The 14286-nt window shown below is 34.2% G+C and overlaps 1 non-coding gene across 1 annotated transcript; it reads right to left on the bottom strand.

Annotated features, from left to right (window-relative positions):
• Positions 1-4593: 4593 nt before the first annotated feature.
• On the bottom strand, positions 4594-4700 carry LOC117796543. Its single transcript, XR_004621095.1, has one exon. It is a non-coding gene; the product is annotated as a U6 spliceosomal RNA (small nuclear RNA).
• Between the last annotated feature and the right edge of the window lie 9586 nt (positions 4701-14286).

Raw genomic sequence — 14286 nt, forward strand, 5'->3', positions numbered from 1 at the left:
CCCCAAACCAGGCAATGACCTCATCAAAAAGGAGAACTACAGACTGATATCCCTGATGATAATGGACGCCAAAATTCTCAACAAGATCCTAGCTAATAGGATCCAACAGTACATTAAAAGGATTATCCATCAAGACCAATTGGATTCATCCCTGGGATGCAAGGGTGGTTCAACATTCACAAATCAATCAGTGTGATAGATCATATCAACAAGAAAAGAGGCAAGAACCATATGATCCTCTCAATTGATGCAGAAAAAACTTTTGACAATATACTGCACCCTTTCCTGATTAAAACCCTTGAGAGTGTAGGGATAAGGGTTACATTCTTCAAATTCATAAAAACCATCTATGAAAAGCCTACAGAGAATATCATTTTCAATGGGGAAAAGCTGGAAGCTTTTCCCTTAAGATCAGGAACACGACAAGGATGCCACTCTTGCCATTATTATTCAACATAGTACTAGAAGTCCTTGCAACAGCAATCAGACAACAAAAAGGGATAAAATGTATCCAAATCAGCAAAGAAGAAGTCAAACTGTCTCTCTTCACAGATGACATGATACTCTATATGGAAAACCCAAAAGAATCCATCCCCAAATACCAGAACTTATAGAGCAATTCAGTAATGTTGCGGGATACAAAATCAATGCTCAGAAATCAGTTTCATTTCTGGGGCACCTGGGTGGCACAGCGGTTAAGCATCTGCCTTCGGCTCAGGGCGTGATCCCGGCATTCTGGGATCGAGCCCCACATCAGGCTCCTCCACCATGAGCCTCCTTCTTCCTCTCCCACTCCCCCTGCTTGTGTTCCCTCTCTCTTTGGCTGTCTCTATCTCTGTCAAATAAATAAATAAAATCTTGAAAAAAAAAGCATTAAAAAAAAAGAAATCAGTTTCATTCCTATACACGAACAACAAGACTGAAGAAAGAGAAATTAGGGAATCCATTCCATGTACAATAGCACCAAAAATCATACGTTATCTTGGAATTAACTTAACCAGAGACGTAAAGGATTTATATTCTAGAAACTACAAATCACTCTTGAAACACATTGAAGAAGACACAAAAAGATGGAAAAATATTCCATGCTCATGGATGGGAAGAATAAACATAGTTAAAATGTTGATGCTATCCAGAGCAATCTACACTTTCAATGCCATCCCGATCAAAATACCAACACATTTTTCAAAGAACTGGAACAAACAGCCCTTACATTTATATGGAACCAGAATAGGCCCTGTAATGCCAAGGAATTTTTGAAAAGGAAAAACAAGGCTGGGGGCATCACAATGCCGGATTTCGAGCTGTACTACAAAGCTGTGATCACCAAGACAGCATGGTACTGGCATAAAAACAGACACATAGACCAATGGAACAAAATAGAGAACCCAAAAATGGACCCTCGTCTCTTTGGGCAACTGATCTTTGACAAAGCAGGAAAAAACTTCCAATGGAAGAAAGACAATCTCTTCAATAAATGGTGCTGGGAAAATTGGACAGCTATATGCAAAAGAATAAAACTTGACCACTCTCTCACACCACACACAAAGATAAACTCAAATGGATGAAAGACCTCGATGTGAGACAGGAATCGATCAAAATCCTAGAGGAGAACATAGGCTACAACCTCTTTGACATCGGCCACAGCAACTTTTTTCATGACACATCTCCAAAGGCAAGAGAAACAAAAGATGAAATGAACTTTTGGGACTAGATCAAGATAAATAGCTTCTGCACAGCCAAGGAAACAGTCAAAATATTAAGAGGTAGCCTACGGAATGGGAGAAGATATTTACAAATGACACTACAGATACAAGACTGGTATCCAAGATCTACAAACAACTTTTCAAACTCAATACACAGTAATCAAATAATCGAATCAAAAAATGGGCAGAGGATATGAACAAACACTTTTGCAATGAAGACATACAAATGGCTAACAGACACATAAAAAAATGTTCAAAATCATTACCCATCAGGGAAATTCAAATCAAAACCACCTTGCGATACCACCTTATGCCAGTTACAATGGAAAAAATTGACAAGGCATGAAACAACAAATGTTGGAGAGGGTGTGGAGAAAGGGGATGCCTCTTACACTGTTGGTGGGAATGCAACTTGGTACAGCCACTTTGGAAAACAGTGTGGAGGTCCCTTAAAAAGTTAAAAATTGAGCTACCCTATGATCCAGCACTTGTACTACTGGGTATTTACCCCAAAGAGACAGACATATTGAAGAGAAGGGCCATCTGCACCCCAACGTTCATAGCAGCATTGTCCACAATAGCTAAATTTTGGAAAAAGCCGAGATGCCCTTCAACAAATGACTGGATTAAAAAGATGTGGTCCATATATACAATGGAATATTTCTTAGCCTTCAGAAAGAACTATTACACAAAATTTGCAGCAATATGGACGGGACTGTGGAGATTATGCTAAGTGAAATAAGTCAAGCAGAGAAAGACAATTATCATATGGTTTCCCTTACTTATGGAACATAAGAAGTAGGAAGATCGGTAGGAGAAGGAAGGGAAGAATGAAGGGGGGTTAAACAGAAGGCGGAATGAACCATGAGAGATTGTGGACTCCGGAAAACAAACTGAGGGCTTCAGTGGGGAAGCGGGTGGGGGATTGGGATAGGCCGGTGATGGGTATTAAGGAGGGCATGTATTGCATGGTGCACTGGGTATTATACGCAAGTAATGAATCATGGAACATTACATCAAAAACTAAGGATATACTCTATGGTGACTAACATAACATAATAAAAAATTATTATTAAAAAAAAGCAAACAGAGCACTGATAAACTGTGGGAGAATTTCAAGAGATCTAGTGCATATGTAATATGAGTCCCTGAAGGAGAGGAGAAAGACAGAAGAACAGAAAATTAACTGAAGAAATAATACCTGAAAATATTCCAACTTTGATGAAAACTGTAAATCCACATATCCAAGAAGTTCGATAAACCCCAAGAACAAGAAGTAAGATGAAAACACCACCAATGCACATCATAATCAAATTGTTTAAATGAGTAACATGGAAATCTTAAAAGTAGCCAGAGGAAAAATGTAGTAAGTACATATAGAAGAACGAAACTCAGCATGACAGCAGATTTCTTGTCAGATACAATCAAGCCAGAATGCAGCAGAGTAATCTCTTTAAAATTCTAAAAAATATATATATATAAAATTTCTGAATTATAAATATTAAGTTCTGAAAATAAGAACAGAACTTTACTATTAGGAGAGAAAAGTATCTTATGCACATAAAGTTTAGGATAAAAGAGAATGACTAGGGCGCCTGGGGGGCTCAGTTGGTTAGGTGTCTGCCTTTGGCTCATGTCATGATCCCAGGGGCCTGGGCTCCCTGCTCAGTGGGGAGTCTTCTTATCCCTCCACCTCCCCCTGCTCATGCTCTCATTCTCTCAAATACATAAATAAAATATTTTTTAAAAAGAAAAAATATAATTGACGTATATTATATTAATTATAGATGTATAATGTAATGACTTGATATATGTATGTGATGTAAAATAATTACCACAATGTTCAGTTAACATCCATCACCACATATGGAATTGTTGCGTTGCTTTGTTTTGTTTTTTATAATGAGAACTTTTAAGACCTACTCTTTTAGCAGCTATACTCACCATACAGTACATTAGCTCCCCATGACATTTATTTTACAACTGGAAGTTTGTATCTCTTAATTCCCTTCACCCATTTCACTTACCTCCTACCCTCTTCCTCTGGCAACCACCAATCTGTACTCTGTACCTATGAATTCACTTTTTTACATTCTACATATAAGTTAGATCACACAGTATTTGTCTTTTTCTGCCTGATTTATTTCACATAGTATAATGACTTCAAAGTACACCTATGTTCTTGCAAATGGCAGGGTTTCCTTCATTTTTATGGCTGAATCATATTTTATTACATAAATTATATACATTATATACAAATTATATACATAATATATAAATTGTATAATTATATGTACATATACTTGTATAAATATACATGTATATATTATGTATGTATACAATACATACAATATTAACTGTATATTTATATATTATATAAAATTATATTGATTGGTATGTATAATCTATTATAAATCACATTTTCTTTATCCTTTCATCCACTGTTAGACACTCAAGTTGTTTCCATATCTTGTCTGTTGTAAATAATGCTGCAATAAACATGGGGGTGACAATATCTTTTCAAGATAGTGATTTTGTTTCCCTCATGTAAATATTCAAAAGTGAAATTGTTCGATCATATGGTAGCTCTATTTTTAAATTTTTGAGGAATCTGTAATATTTTCCATAGTGGCTGCACAAATTTGCATTCCCACTAAGAGTGGACAAGGATTCCCTTTTCTCCACATCCTGAGCAATATTTATTATGTCTTGTCTTTTTTATATTATAAGCCATTCTAACAGGCAGTAGGTTATATCCCATTGTGGTTTTGATTTGCACTTCTCTCATGATTAGTGTTGTTGAACACCTTTGCATGTACCTGTTGGTCATTTACATGTCTTCTTTGGAAAAATGTCTATTAAGGTCCTCTGCCCAATATTTTCCATTTTAAATATGGAATGCTTCATGTATTTGCATGTCATCCTTGCACAAGGGCCATGATAATCTTTTCTGTATCATTTCAACTTTAGTATAGGTACTACTGAAGTGAGTACACCTCTTCCCATTTTTTAATTATGCTGTTTTTGCTCTTTTTTTCTATTGCATTGTATGAGTTCTTTATATATTTTGGTTGTTAACTACTTATTATATATATGGTTTGCAAATATTTTCTCCAATTATATAGGTTACCTTTTCATTTTGTTGATGGTTTTTAAACATTTCTTAAAAAGAAAACTTGTAACTCTTTATAGCAAGGATAATGATCAAATTATTATTAAGGTCATTAATTTTTAGTTTTCCAGAGTCACCCAAATAACAATTAACAAACACCCCAGTTCACTTAAAATAGTACCATTTAATGGTTTTATGTAATGTAGTTCAATTAGCAATAATTGAGACTCAGATAAGCCTCACTGGCTATGATACTGGCACTGCACAAAGCGGTAGTTCAAAATGGATTGGCAAAATTGTTCTACCAATCTATTATTCCAAAAAAATTACATTTTTATTACTAAAAAAGTTGTACAGTTTGACAGTAAGGTTTAAAGGTCTTGAAAATTAAGATTCATTTTACATTGTAATTTTAGTCATTTCATTAACATTTCTGTTTTTGGTCTTTCTAACCTCTGAGACCATCTTTGATAAATTTCCTACTCAACTTCATAATGTCGATAACCAGGGTTACCAGTAAAACATAGAAAAAAAAACCCCTACAATTATTTAATACAATCTGTGAGCACATTTGTGCATTTTCTTAGATACCTTACTCTAATACTTAGAACTCTCATGATCCTTAGCGGTAAAGTACTGGATATTCTTGACTTAATGCAGACAACGGGAAAGAATGAGAGAGTGCTCCCAAATTCATAATATTCAGCAACATTGTACATTCTAATTAGGTACTGAGGAGGATTTTACAGAACACATGATGGCTCCCATGAGTTTAGATGGCTTTATTACTTATGTGACAGTAAAATATTTTATGATCCCCCAAAACAAATAATCCAGTTAAGAAATGGTCAGAAAACATGAAGTGACATTTTTCCAAAGAAGGCATACAGATGGCTAACAGACATATGAAAAGATGCTCAAAATCACTCATCATCAGGGAAATACAAATGGAACTACAGTGAAATACCACCTCATACTTGTCAGAATGGCTACAATTAATGACACAGAAACAATAGATGTTGGCAAAGATGCAAAGAAAGGGGAAGCCTCTTACACTGTTACTGGTAATGCAAACTGGTGCAGCCTCTCTGGAAAACAATATAGAGGTATCTTTAAAAAGCTAAAAATAGAATTACACTATGATCCAGCAATTGCACTAACAGGTATTTACCCAAAGGGATAAAAAAAAATGGTGATTTGATGGGACAAATGCACACTGACCTTTATAGCAGCATTATCAACAATAGCCAAACTATGGAAAGAACTGAAATGTCCATCAACTGATGAATGGATAAAGGAGATGTGACATATATATTTATATGCAATGGGATATTACTCAGCCATCAAAAAGAGTGAAATCTTGCCATTTGCAATGACATGGATGGACTAGAGTATATTATGCTAAGTGAAATCAGTCAGTCAGAGAAAGACCAATACCATATGATTTCACTCATATGTGAAATTTGTGAACATAGGGGAAGGGGGCAGAAAAAAGGGGGAAAACTATAAGAGACTCTCAACTATACAGAACAAACTAAGGGTTGATGGAAGGGAGGTCAGTGGGAGATGGGTTAAATGGGTGATGGATATTAAGGAGGGCACTTGTTGTGATGAGTACTGCGTCTTGTATGTAAGTGATGAATCACTAAGTTCTACTCCTGAAATCAATATTACACTATCAGTTAACTAACTCTAATTTAAATAAAAACTTGAAACAACAACAACAAAATTTTCCAATCCAGTCAGGTTTAAAGTGCTATTAATGACACCCTTTATAAAATCAATCTGGGATGAACCACAATAATTCTTCAGAATCCAGGCTATTTCTGTTTTTAGCTTCCAAATGAAAAGATACTCAGCATTATTTGTTATTAGGAAATTATAATTAAAACAACACTGATAAGACACTACATGCATATTAAAATGGCAAAGAACCAAAACCAAAACCAGAAACCTGACAATGCCATTTCTGGAGAGGATGCGAAGCAATAGGAACTCTCATTCATTGCTGATGGGAATGCACAACGATACAACCACTATGGAAGACAGTTTGACAGTTTCTTACAATGTTAAACATAGTCTTGCCACATATTTCAGCAATCATATTTCTAAGTAATTACCAACTGGTTTGAAATCCTATATCTACAAAATAGCATACACACAAATGTTTATTGAAGCTTTGCTCATAATCACCCAAAACTAAAAGCAATCAAGATATCCTTCAATGAGTAAATGGGTAAATAAACAGTGGTGTATTCATACAACGGATGGAGTAACGATGTGAGAAAATAAATGTATTACAAATATCAGAAACAATCTCACATGAAGGCAGTATGGAAATATTGTTCTGACATAAGTAACTTTGGAAATCAGTGCATTTTTGTAAGTCTATTAAGTCTATGGGAACAGGGGATTGTTCATTCAGTCTAGTTAATGAAGCTCATTTCCACAGGGTTATGAGTTAACAATTTTGTACACGCATATCTGGAATTTAACAAGTAAGTTAACGGATGGGTGGTAATAAGAATTGGATTTCCTACTCTTGTAGTGGGAGGTTATAGATAAGGAACAAGGAGACTAAAATGATCTATGAGTAATGAATTAGAGTGCAGACATTAGTATGAACTCATATTTAGCTTAATGTAAATATTAATTAGTTACAAATACATATATTTAAAAATTTGTGTATATATGCAGGTTGATACACACATCAAAATCCTTGGTATGTCAACTGAGAAGGCCTAGAATAATTGACACCCAATAGTGACAAGTACACCTAGCACCCAGATTTTGACTTCTAATGTCATTCTCTGAAAAAAGAACTAGGTCTCTGGAGAAATAACTTTTTCTGGGACTAGACAGGTATGGAAAAGATAAGCCTGCATCATCTTGTAGTGTTAGAAGGGGAAAAGTGCTCAAAAGAACAACAAAGATAAGCATATACAATGATGAAGATATATCAAACAGACACAGGATCTAACTGAAAGATCTTTCAAATGCCAAAGCTGGAAAAATTTGAGGAAAGAAATAAAGTAGGAATCGATTATTACCTAAAATATAAATCTATAATCTCCCTGAGTCCTTACAGACAAAATAATTGAATAAATTTAAAAATGCAAGGGAACAGACAAAAGTCCAGTGTAAAAGATGTCCAAGTACTTTATGTAAATACTCTTCCCTGAAGGAGGTGGAGCATTACCTAAGTGGGTTTGTACATACTGGCTCTCTTCCAAAGAGCACAGTATGGAAATGGAGAAAAAAAGACTAAACTTACTCTGGAAAAACGTGCAAATACTCTGTCAGAACAGACGACCAAAGTTAACTTTAAATTAAATTTAGAAATGCCATTCTAATACAAGATGTTAATAATAGAGAAAATTTAGTGTGGGATATAAGGGAACTGTCTTAATTATCTTTGCAATAATTCTGCAAACTGTTCTAAAATAAAACTTCCCTAAAACTTGAAAACATACTAAAAATGGTCCCAGATACACCTACTTAATGTAACAATTTATTAATTTCTACTATGCAAAAAAAATTTTTAAAGATTTTATTTAACTGACAGAGAGAGAGAGCAGGAGAGCACAAGCAGGGAGGACAGCAGAGGGAGAGGGAGAAGCAGGCTCCACACTGAGCAGGGAGCCCTATGTGGGCCTCTATCCCAGGACCCTGGGATCATGACCTGAGTCGAAGGCAGGCACTTAACCAACTGAGTGACCCAGGAGCCCCTACTATGCAAAAATTTAATGAAAATGTTAAACTATATATTATCTAAAACTATTGAAACATAAAATAGAAAGAAGTAAAATTTATTTCAAATTTATAAAAGTGCTATATCATTTTGTTCAAGTTGTTGACAGATATTCCACACCTGAATATCTCTTAAAATATTCTGGGAATCTAAAACCAAAACATTTTCTAAATTTATTAAAGACTATGCTGATGATATTCTCATTTGACTATAAGTAGAAATAAAAGGCAATTGAAACAGACTGAATCTCTATAAGTGCCTTTCGTTATGTAAATAGCAGGTGACAACTAGGTTTTATGGCTTTGGACATAAAAAATTCCCAACAAACAAAAGTCCAGGGACAGATGGCTTCACATGTGAATTATACCAAACATTTAAAGAAGAATTAATACTTACTCTTCTCAAACTATTCAAAAAAATAGAAAACAAAGAAAAACTTCCAAATTCATTCTGAAGCCTGCTTTACCCTGATACCAAAACCAGATAATGACTCCACAAAAAAGAGGGCTCCTGGATGGCTCAGTCGGTTAGTGTCCAACTATTTATTTCAGCTCAGGTTTCGAGCTCAGGGTCATGAGTTCAAGCTCTGTGATGGGCTCCAGACTGGGTTTGGAGCCTACTTAAAAAAAAAAAAAGAGAGAGAGAGAGAGAACTACATGCCAAAATCCCTGAAGAACATGGTCGAAAAAATTCTCAATAAAATACTAGCAAACCAAATACAACAATACATTAAAAAGATCACCCACCACGACTAAATGGATTTTATTCCTGGCTTGCAAAGTGGTTCAGTATTCACAAATCAATCAACGTAATGCACTACATTGATTAAAAAAAGGGGGGGGGGTAAGAACCATATTATCTTTTCAATAGATTCAGAAAAATCATTTGACAAAATGCAACCTCCATTCATAATAAAAACCCTCAACAAAGTAGGTTTAGAGGGAACATAATAAAGGCCATATACAAAAAAACTCCATAGCTGACATCATCTTCAGTGGAGAAAAACTGAGAGATCAGGAACAAGATAAGTATGTCCACTCTCACTACTTTCATTCAACATAATACTGGAAATTCTAGCTATAGCAGACAACAAAAAGAAACAAAAAGCATCCAAATTGGTAAGGAAGCAGTAAAACTTTCACTATTTGTAGATGACATGATAGTATATATAGAAAACCTGAAAGACTCCACCAAGAACCTGATAGAACTGGTACACAAATTCAATAAAATTGCAGGATACAAAATCAATATACAGAAATCTGTTGCATTTCTATACACCAATAATAAGGAGCAGAAAGAGAAATTTTACAATTGCACCCAAAATAGTAAGATACCTAGGAATAAACCTAACCAAAGAAGTAAAAGATCTGTACTCTGAAAACTATAAAACACTGATGCAAGAAATTGAAGATGACCTCCATAAAGAAATGGAAAAATATTCCGTGCTCGTGGATTGGAAGAACAAATATTGTCAAAAATGTTTACACTACCCAAAGCAATTTACACACTTAAGGCAATCACTATCAAAATACCACCAACTTTTTTAACAGAACTAGAACAAACTATCCTAAAATTTGTATGGAACCAGAAAAGATCCTAAATAACCGAAGTAATCTTGAAAAAGAAAAGCAAAGCTGGAAACATCACAATTCCAGACTTCAAGTTATATTAAAAGCTCTAATAATCTAAACAGTATGGTAATGACACAAAAATACTTACATGGATCAATGGAACAGAGTAGAAAACCCATAAATGAACCCACACCTATATGATCAATTGTTCTTTGACAAAACAGGGAAGAATATCCAATAGTAAAAGGCAGTCTCTTCAGAAAGTGGTGTTGGGAAAACTGGACAGCAACAAGCAGAAGAATGAAACTGAACCACTTTCTTACATCATACACAAGAATTAAATTCAAATTGGATGAGACACCTAAATGTGAGACAGGAAACCATCAAAATCCTGAAGAAAAACACAGGCAGTCTCCTCTTTGACATTAGCCATAGCAACTGTCTGTTAGCTAATTGGAATTTAAACAAAAACTTTTTAAAAATAAACACTTATTCAATATTAAAAAATATAAAGTTGTTCAATAGATATGGTTTAAAAAAACACAGTAACCACTCTTGGATCAGAATTAATACAAATTTTCATAAAACAATATGATATTCATTAATCAGAATTTATGTTAAGTTACTTTGGCAAAACTAATGGATTTCTGAGTTAAATAAAAGCTCTAGGAATTTATGTTCTTCTGATAATCCAGTCATTCAAGACAAGTCTCTTGGAATAGAACCCTTTTATTTAGACTCCTTAATAAGTAAATATCCAAAGTAACTAATGAATAAACAATCTCCCCTTCTCTTGGAATAAGCATTTAAATTGTAATTGCTTATAAACTAAGCATTGCTATTAGAGTGAAAATATTTTAATTATGTGCATTTGAAGATGTAATGCCAGGGTTGATCAGGAGATTTAAAAAGAATGATATTTTATTATTTTATAAGTATATGTGTTCCTTTTCCTTTGTTCTTTCTCCTTCTTTTCTTTCTGTCTGTTGTATCTCTAGAGATCCCAATTTCCAGCAGGTAATGGTCATATCGGGTTGACTGTCCAGTATGTTAGTAATGGGACTTTAATCCTTTTACAGATTTTAATGGCAGTCACTTCAGGCTATAGACTTGGTGCTATCCTGTTTTTGAGTTACTACTGAATGATGAATCTGTTTATGTTCATCACTGGAACGGTCTACATCCTCAGATAATTATTTTCAAAGAATGGTTCTTGTCTGGAGTATGTACTCTGACACAATATCTTGGACACTTTTCATGCACCCTTAGCCCCATTTCACTCAAATTCTAATTGTTCTAGTGAGGTACTGCTACCATTTCTTACTTTAGTTATACCACCAAGAAAGCTGTTATTTTCTCTTGGTTATGCCATTATTCTTGTATTCTGTTCCTTAATGAGGATCTCTTATAGAAAAAGGGAAGAGAGAGGAGAGTATTTGAGCACCAATAATTTGTGCATTAATTTTGTGATGTTGATGTGATTAGTAACTTCTATTTTGCAGGTGACAAAACTTTGATTTTAGAAAGGTTAAATAATTAACCTAAAGTGACAAATTTGTACAGTTTTCTCATATTTTGATAAATATAGACTGATTACATGTTTTTCTGCTTGACAATGTCACTGACATTATAATCTGTAATTTTTTTTTTTGGTAAACTTTTCAACAATTTTTTTAAAGATTTTATCCATTTATTTGACACAGAGGGAGAGACAGCCAGCAAGAGAGGGAAAACAAGCAGGCGGAGTGGGAGAGGAAGAAGCAGGCTCCCAGCAGAGGAGCCTGATGTGGGGCTCGATCTCATAACGCCAGGATCATTCCCTGAGCCGAAGGCAGGCGCTCAACGACTGAGCCACCCAGGCGCCCCTCAATAAATATTTTTAAGCAAATTTTCAACATTTTTTTGTAATTATACCAGCTATTATTATAGGCACAGGGCACAAGAAAAACAAAACCAACCAAAACAAACAAACAAACAAAAAACCCCAAACACTCTGCCCTCCTCTACTTTACAGTCTACTAATCCAAAAACCCAAATCAAAGCAAAATGAAATACAAAAAGAATAACTCCTCATTGGTATTTATTATATTTAGAAAAATTCGTGATAAGGAAATGATTCAGGTGTGATTCAAGTTTCTGGCCTGAATAGTTGGATAGATAATAATACCACTTTCAAAAAAGAAAGTAAGGGACTCATTTTGTTTGGTTCATTTGTTCATGATTTCTTTGAGTCCTTAACTCAATGTTAATATACTTGTGAGATTTGGTGAAATGCTTTTTTGTATTTCAACAATTGAATCTTCATTGAGATAAATCAAATTAATATATAATCTTCACTTTTCACATCCAGTTCATTTCTACAGATTTATGTTTGTTTCATTTAAACACTGATTTTTTTTAAATGCATTATTTCATATGATGATCCTATTTGTTTTGTAATTGAAAAAATACACATAAAATAAGTTTATTTCCAACTCCCATCTTCTAAATACTCAATATAGTTTATCTCATTCTTAGCCTAAACTGCAACTGCATCTCCAGAAATATTTCAATCCTCAAACCAAATATAACTTCCTAGAGTTATTGGTTGGATAACCTGCCAAGAAGCAAAAGAAAAGAGGATTTTAAGAGAGGAAACTTGTCTTATGAGATTATTGATTCCAGATGTTCCAATTACTTCTTTTGGGGACTTTACTAACTTATACAAATCATCCTCTATAAATTCTTAGTCAGGTTGGCAAAGATTGTATTTTTTTCTCCCTAGACACCTTTATAAACTTGTAGTAGCATTCACACCTAACAGAGGAGGGAGCAAAAATGTCACGGTCACATTAAAAGTTATGAAGTTTTAGAAAGCCAAAAAAAAAAAAAGATATAGCTAATTGATTAAATCCTTGTCCATTGAGAGTTAAAGTATGTTAATACAGCACAGTTTTCTAGAGCATTTCATGTTTTTTTCCTTTTTTCCCCCACAGAGCAGTAAGCCATTCTGCAAATTAAATTTAATTGAAATGATTCTTAATTATATCTCTTATCTTAAAATTTTTACCTTACCTCAAAACTAGCCTCTTTAATGCTCTTCCTCACTGCCTTTTCTTAGAAATTTCAAGAAAAGTAGAGCCAACACATTTTAAATAATCATCAGCACATTTATTTTAAATAAAACGGGTCTGCTGCATCAATTCTACGTATCTCATATGTAATTGAGTCTCAGGCATAGTGTTGTCTTATTTCTACATTTTTTATGTTTTTGAAGAAAAATGTTGATGAAATGAGACTTATTTTTAAGTATTTTCATACTGTAATATCATTACTATAAATTTCTGAAACAAATTTTTTTATTTCTTAACATAACACAGAAATGTAAAAAATGATTATCTAATGTATCATCACCATCCAAGGAGTATATTTATTATATGATGGAGCATATAATACGTACTTAACTCAAGGGGAATCAGAGAACTAGTTCACAATGATCTAGAGTAATGACAAAAACAAAACAAAACAAAAAAACACCCAAAACTAGTTTTGAGAAAACTTAAGTTCTTACCTCTGGGAAAACATTTTCTAGCCTATTCTAAGGTCAAGAGAAGGCAAGGTGGGTGCTTGGCTGTTAGCTTAGTTGAAGATAATGTACAAATACACAAAGATAAATACTCTACCTCCCTGTAGAGTAAGAGCCCTGTGAAGCCTGGGAGTCCCCATGAAGATACACAGTCCTGCCACTCTGGACAGCCAGTAGAAACTCAGAGAGGTACAATAATTTGGAACCTATCTACTCCAAATGTAAATACCAGATTATTTTATTTGAGGGACAATGGTCTTATTTGTCTCAGTAACTTAAATCCTTAATTTACATTTTTGAGTTTCAAAAGAACAATGAAAGAGCAGCAAAATAAATAACTTTATTCCTTCATCATTTGGCAACTGAGTGGAGGGTGGAAACAAGAAGCCTCTAAGTGCCCAGGACCAGAGACACAAGCCCAATTGAAGAAATGGTCAGTTTTTTAGGGTACTACAGCAGATATTCAGTTGGAGAGAAGGAAGGTGGTAGGACTACATTGTTTTGAATACACATTGAAAGAATATCCACTGTGACATAAATAAGACTATGGAGCAGTGATAAATAGTATGTTAGTATACCTC

This window comes from Ailuropoda melanoleuca, chromosome 15, assembly GCF_002007445.2.
Source record: "Ailuropoda melanoleuca isolate Jingjing chromosome 15, ASM200744v2, whole genome shotgun sequence".
NCBI classification, from domain to species: domain Eukaryota; kingdom Metazoa; phylum Chordata; class Mammalia; order Carnivora; family Ursidae; genus Ailuropoda; species Ailuropoda melanoleuca.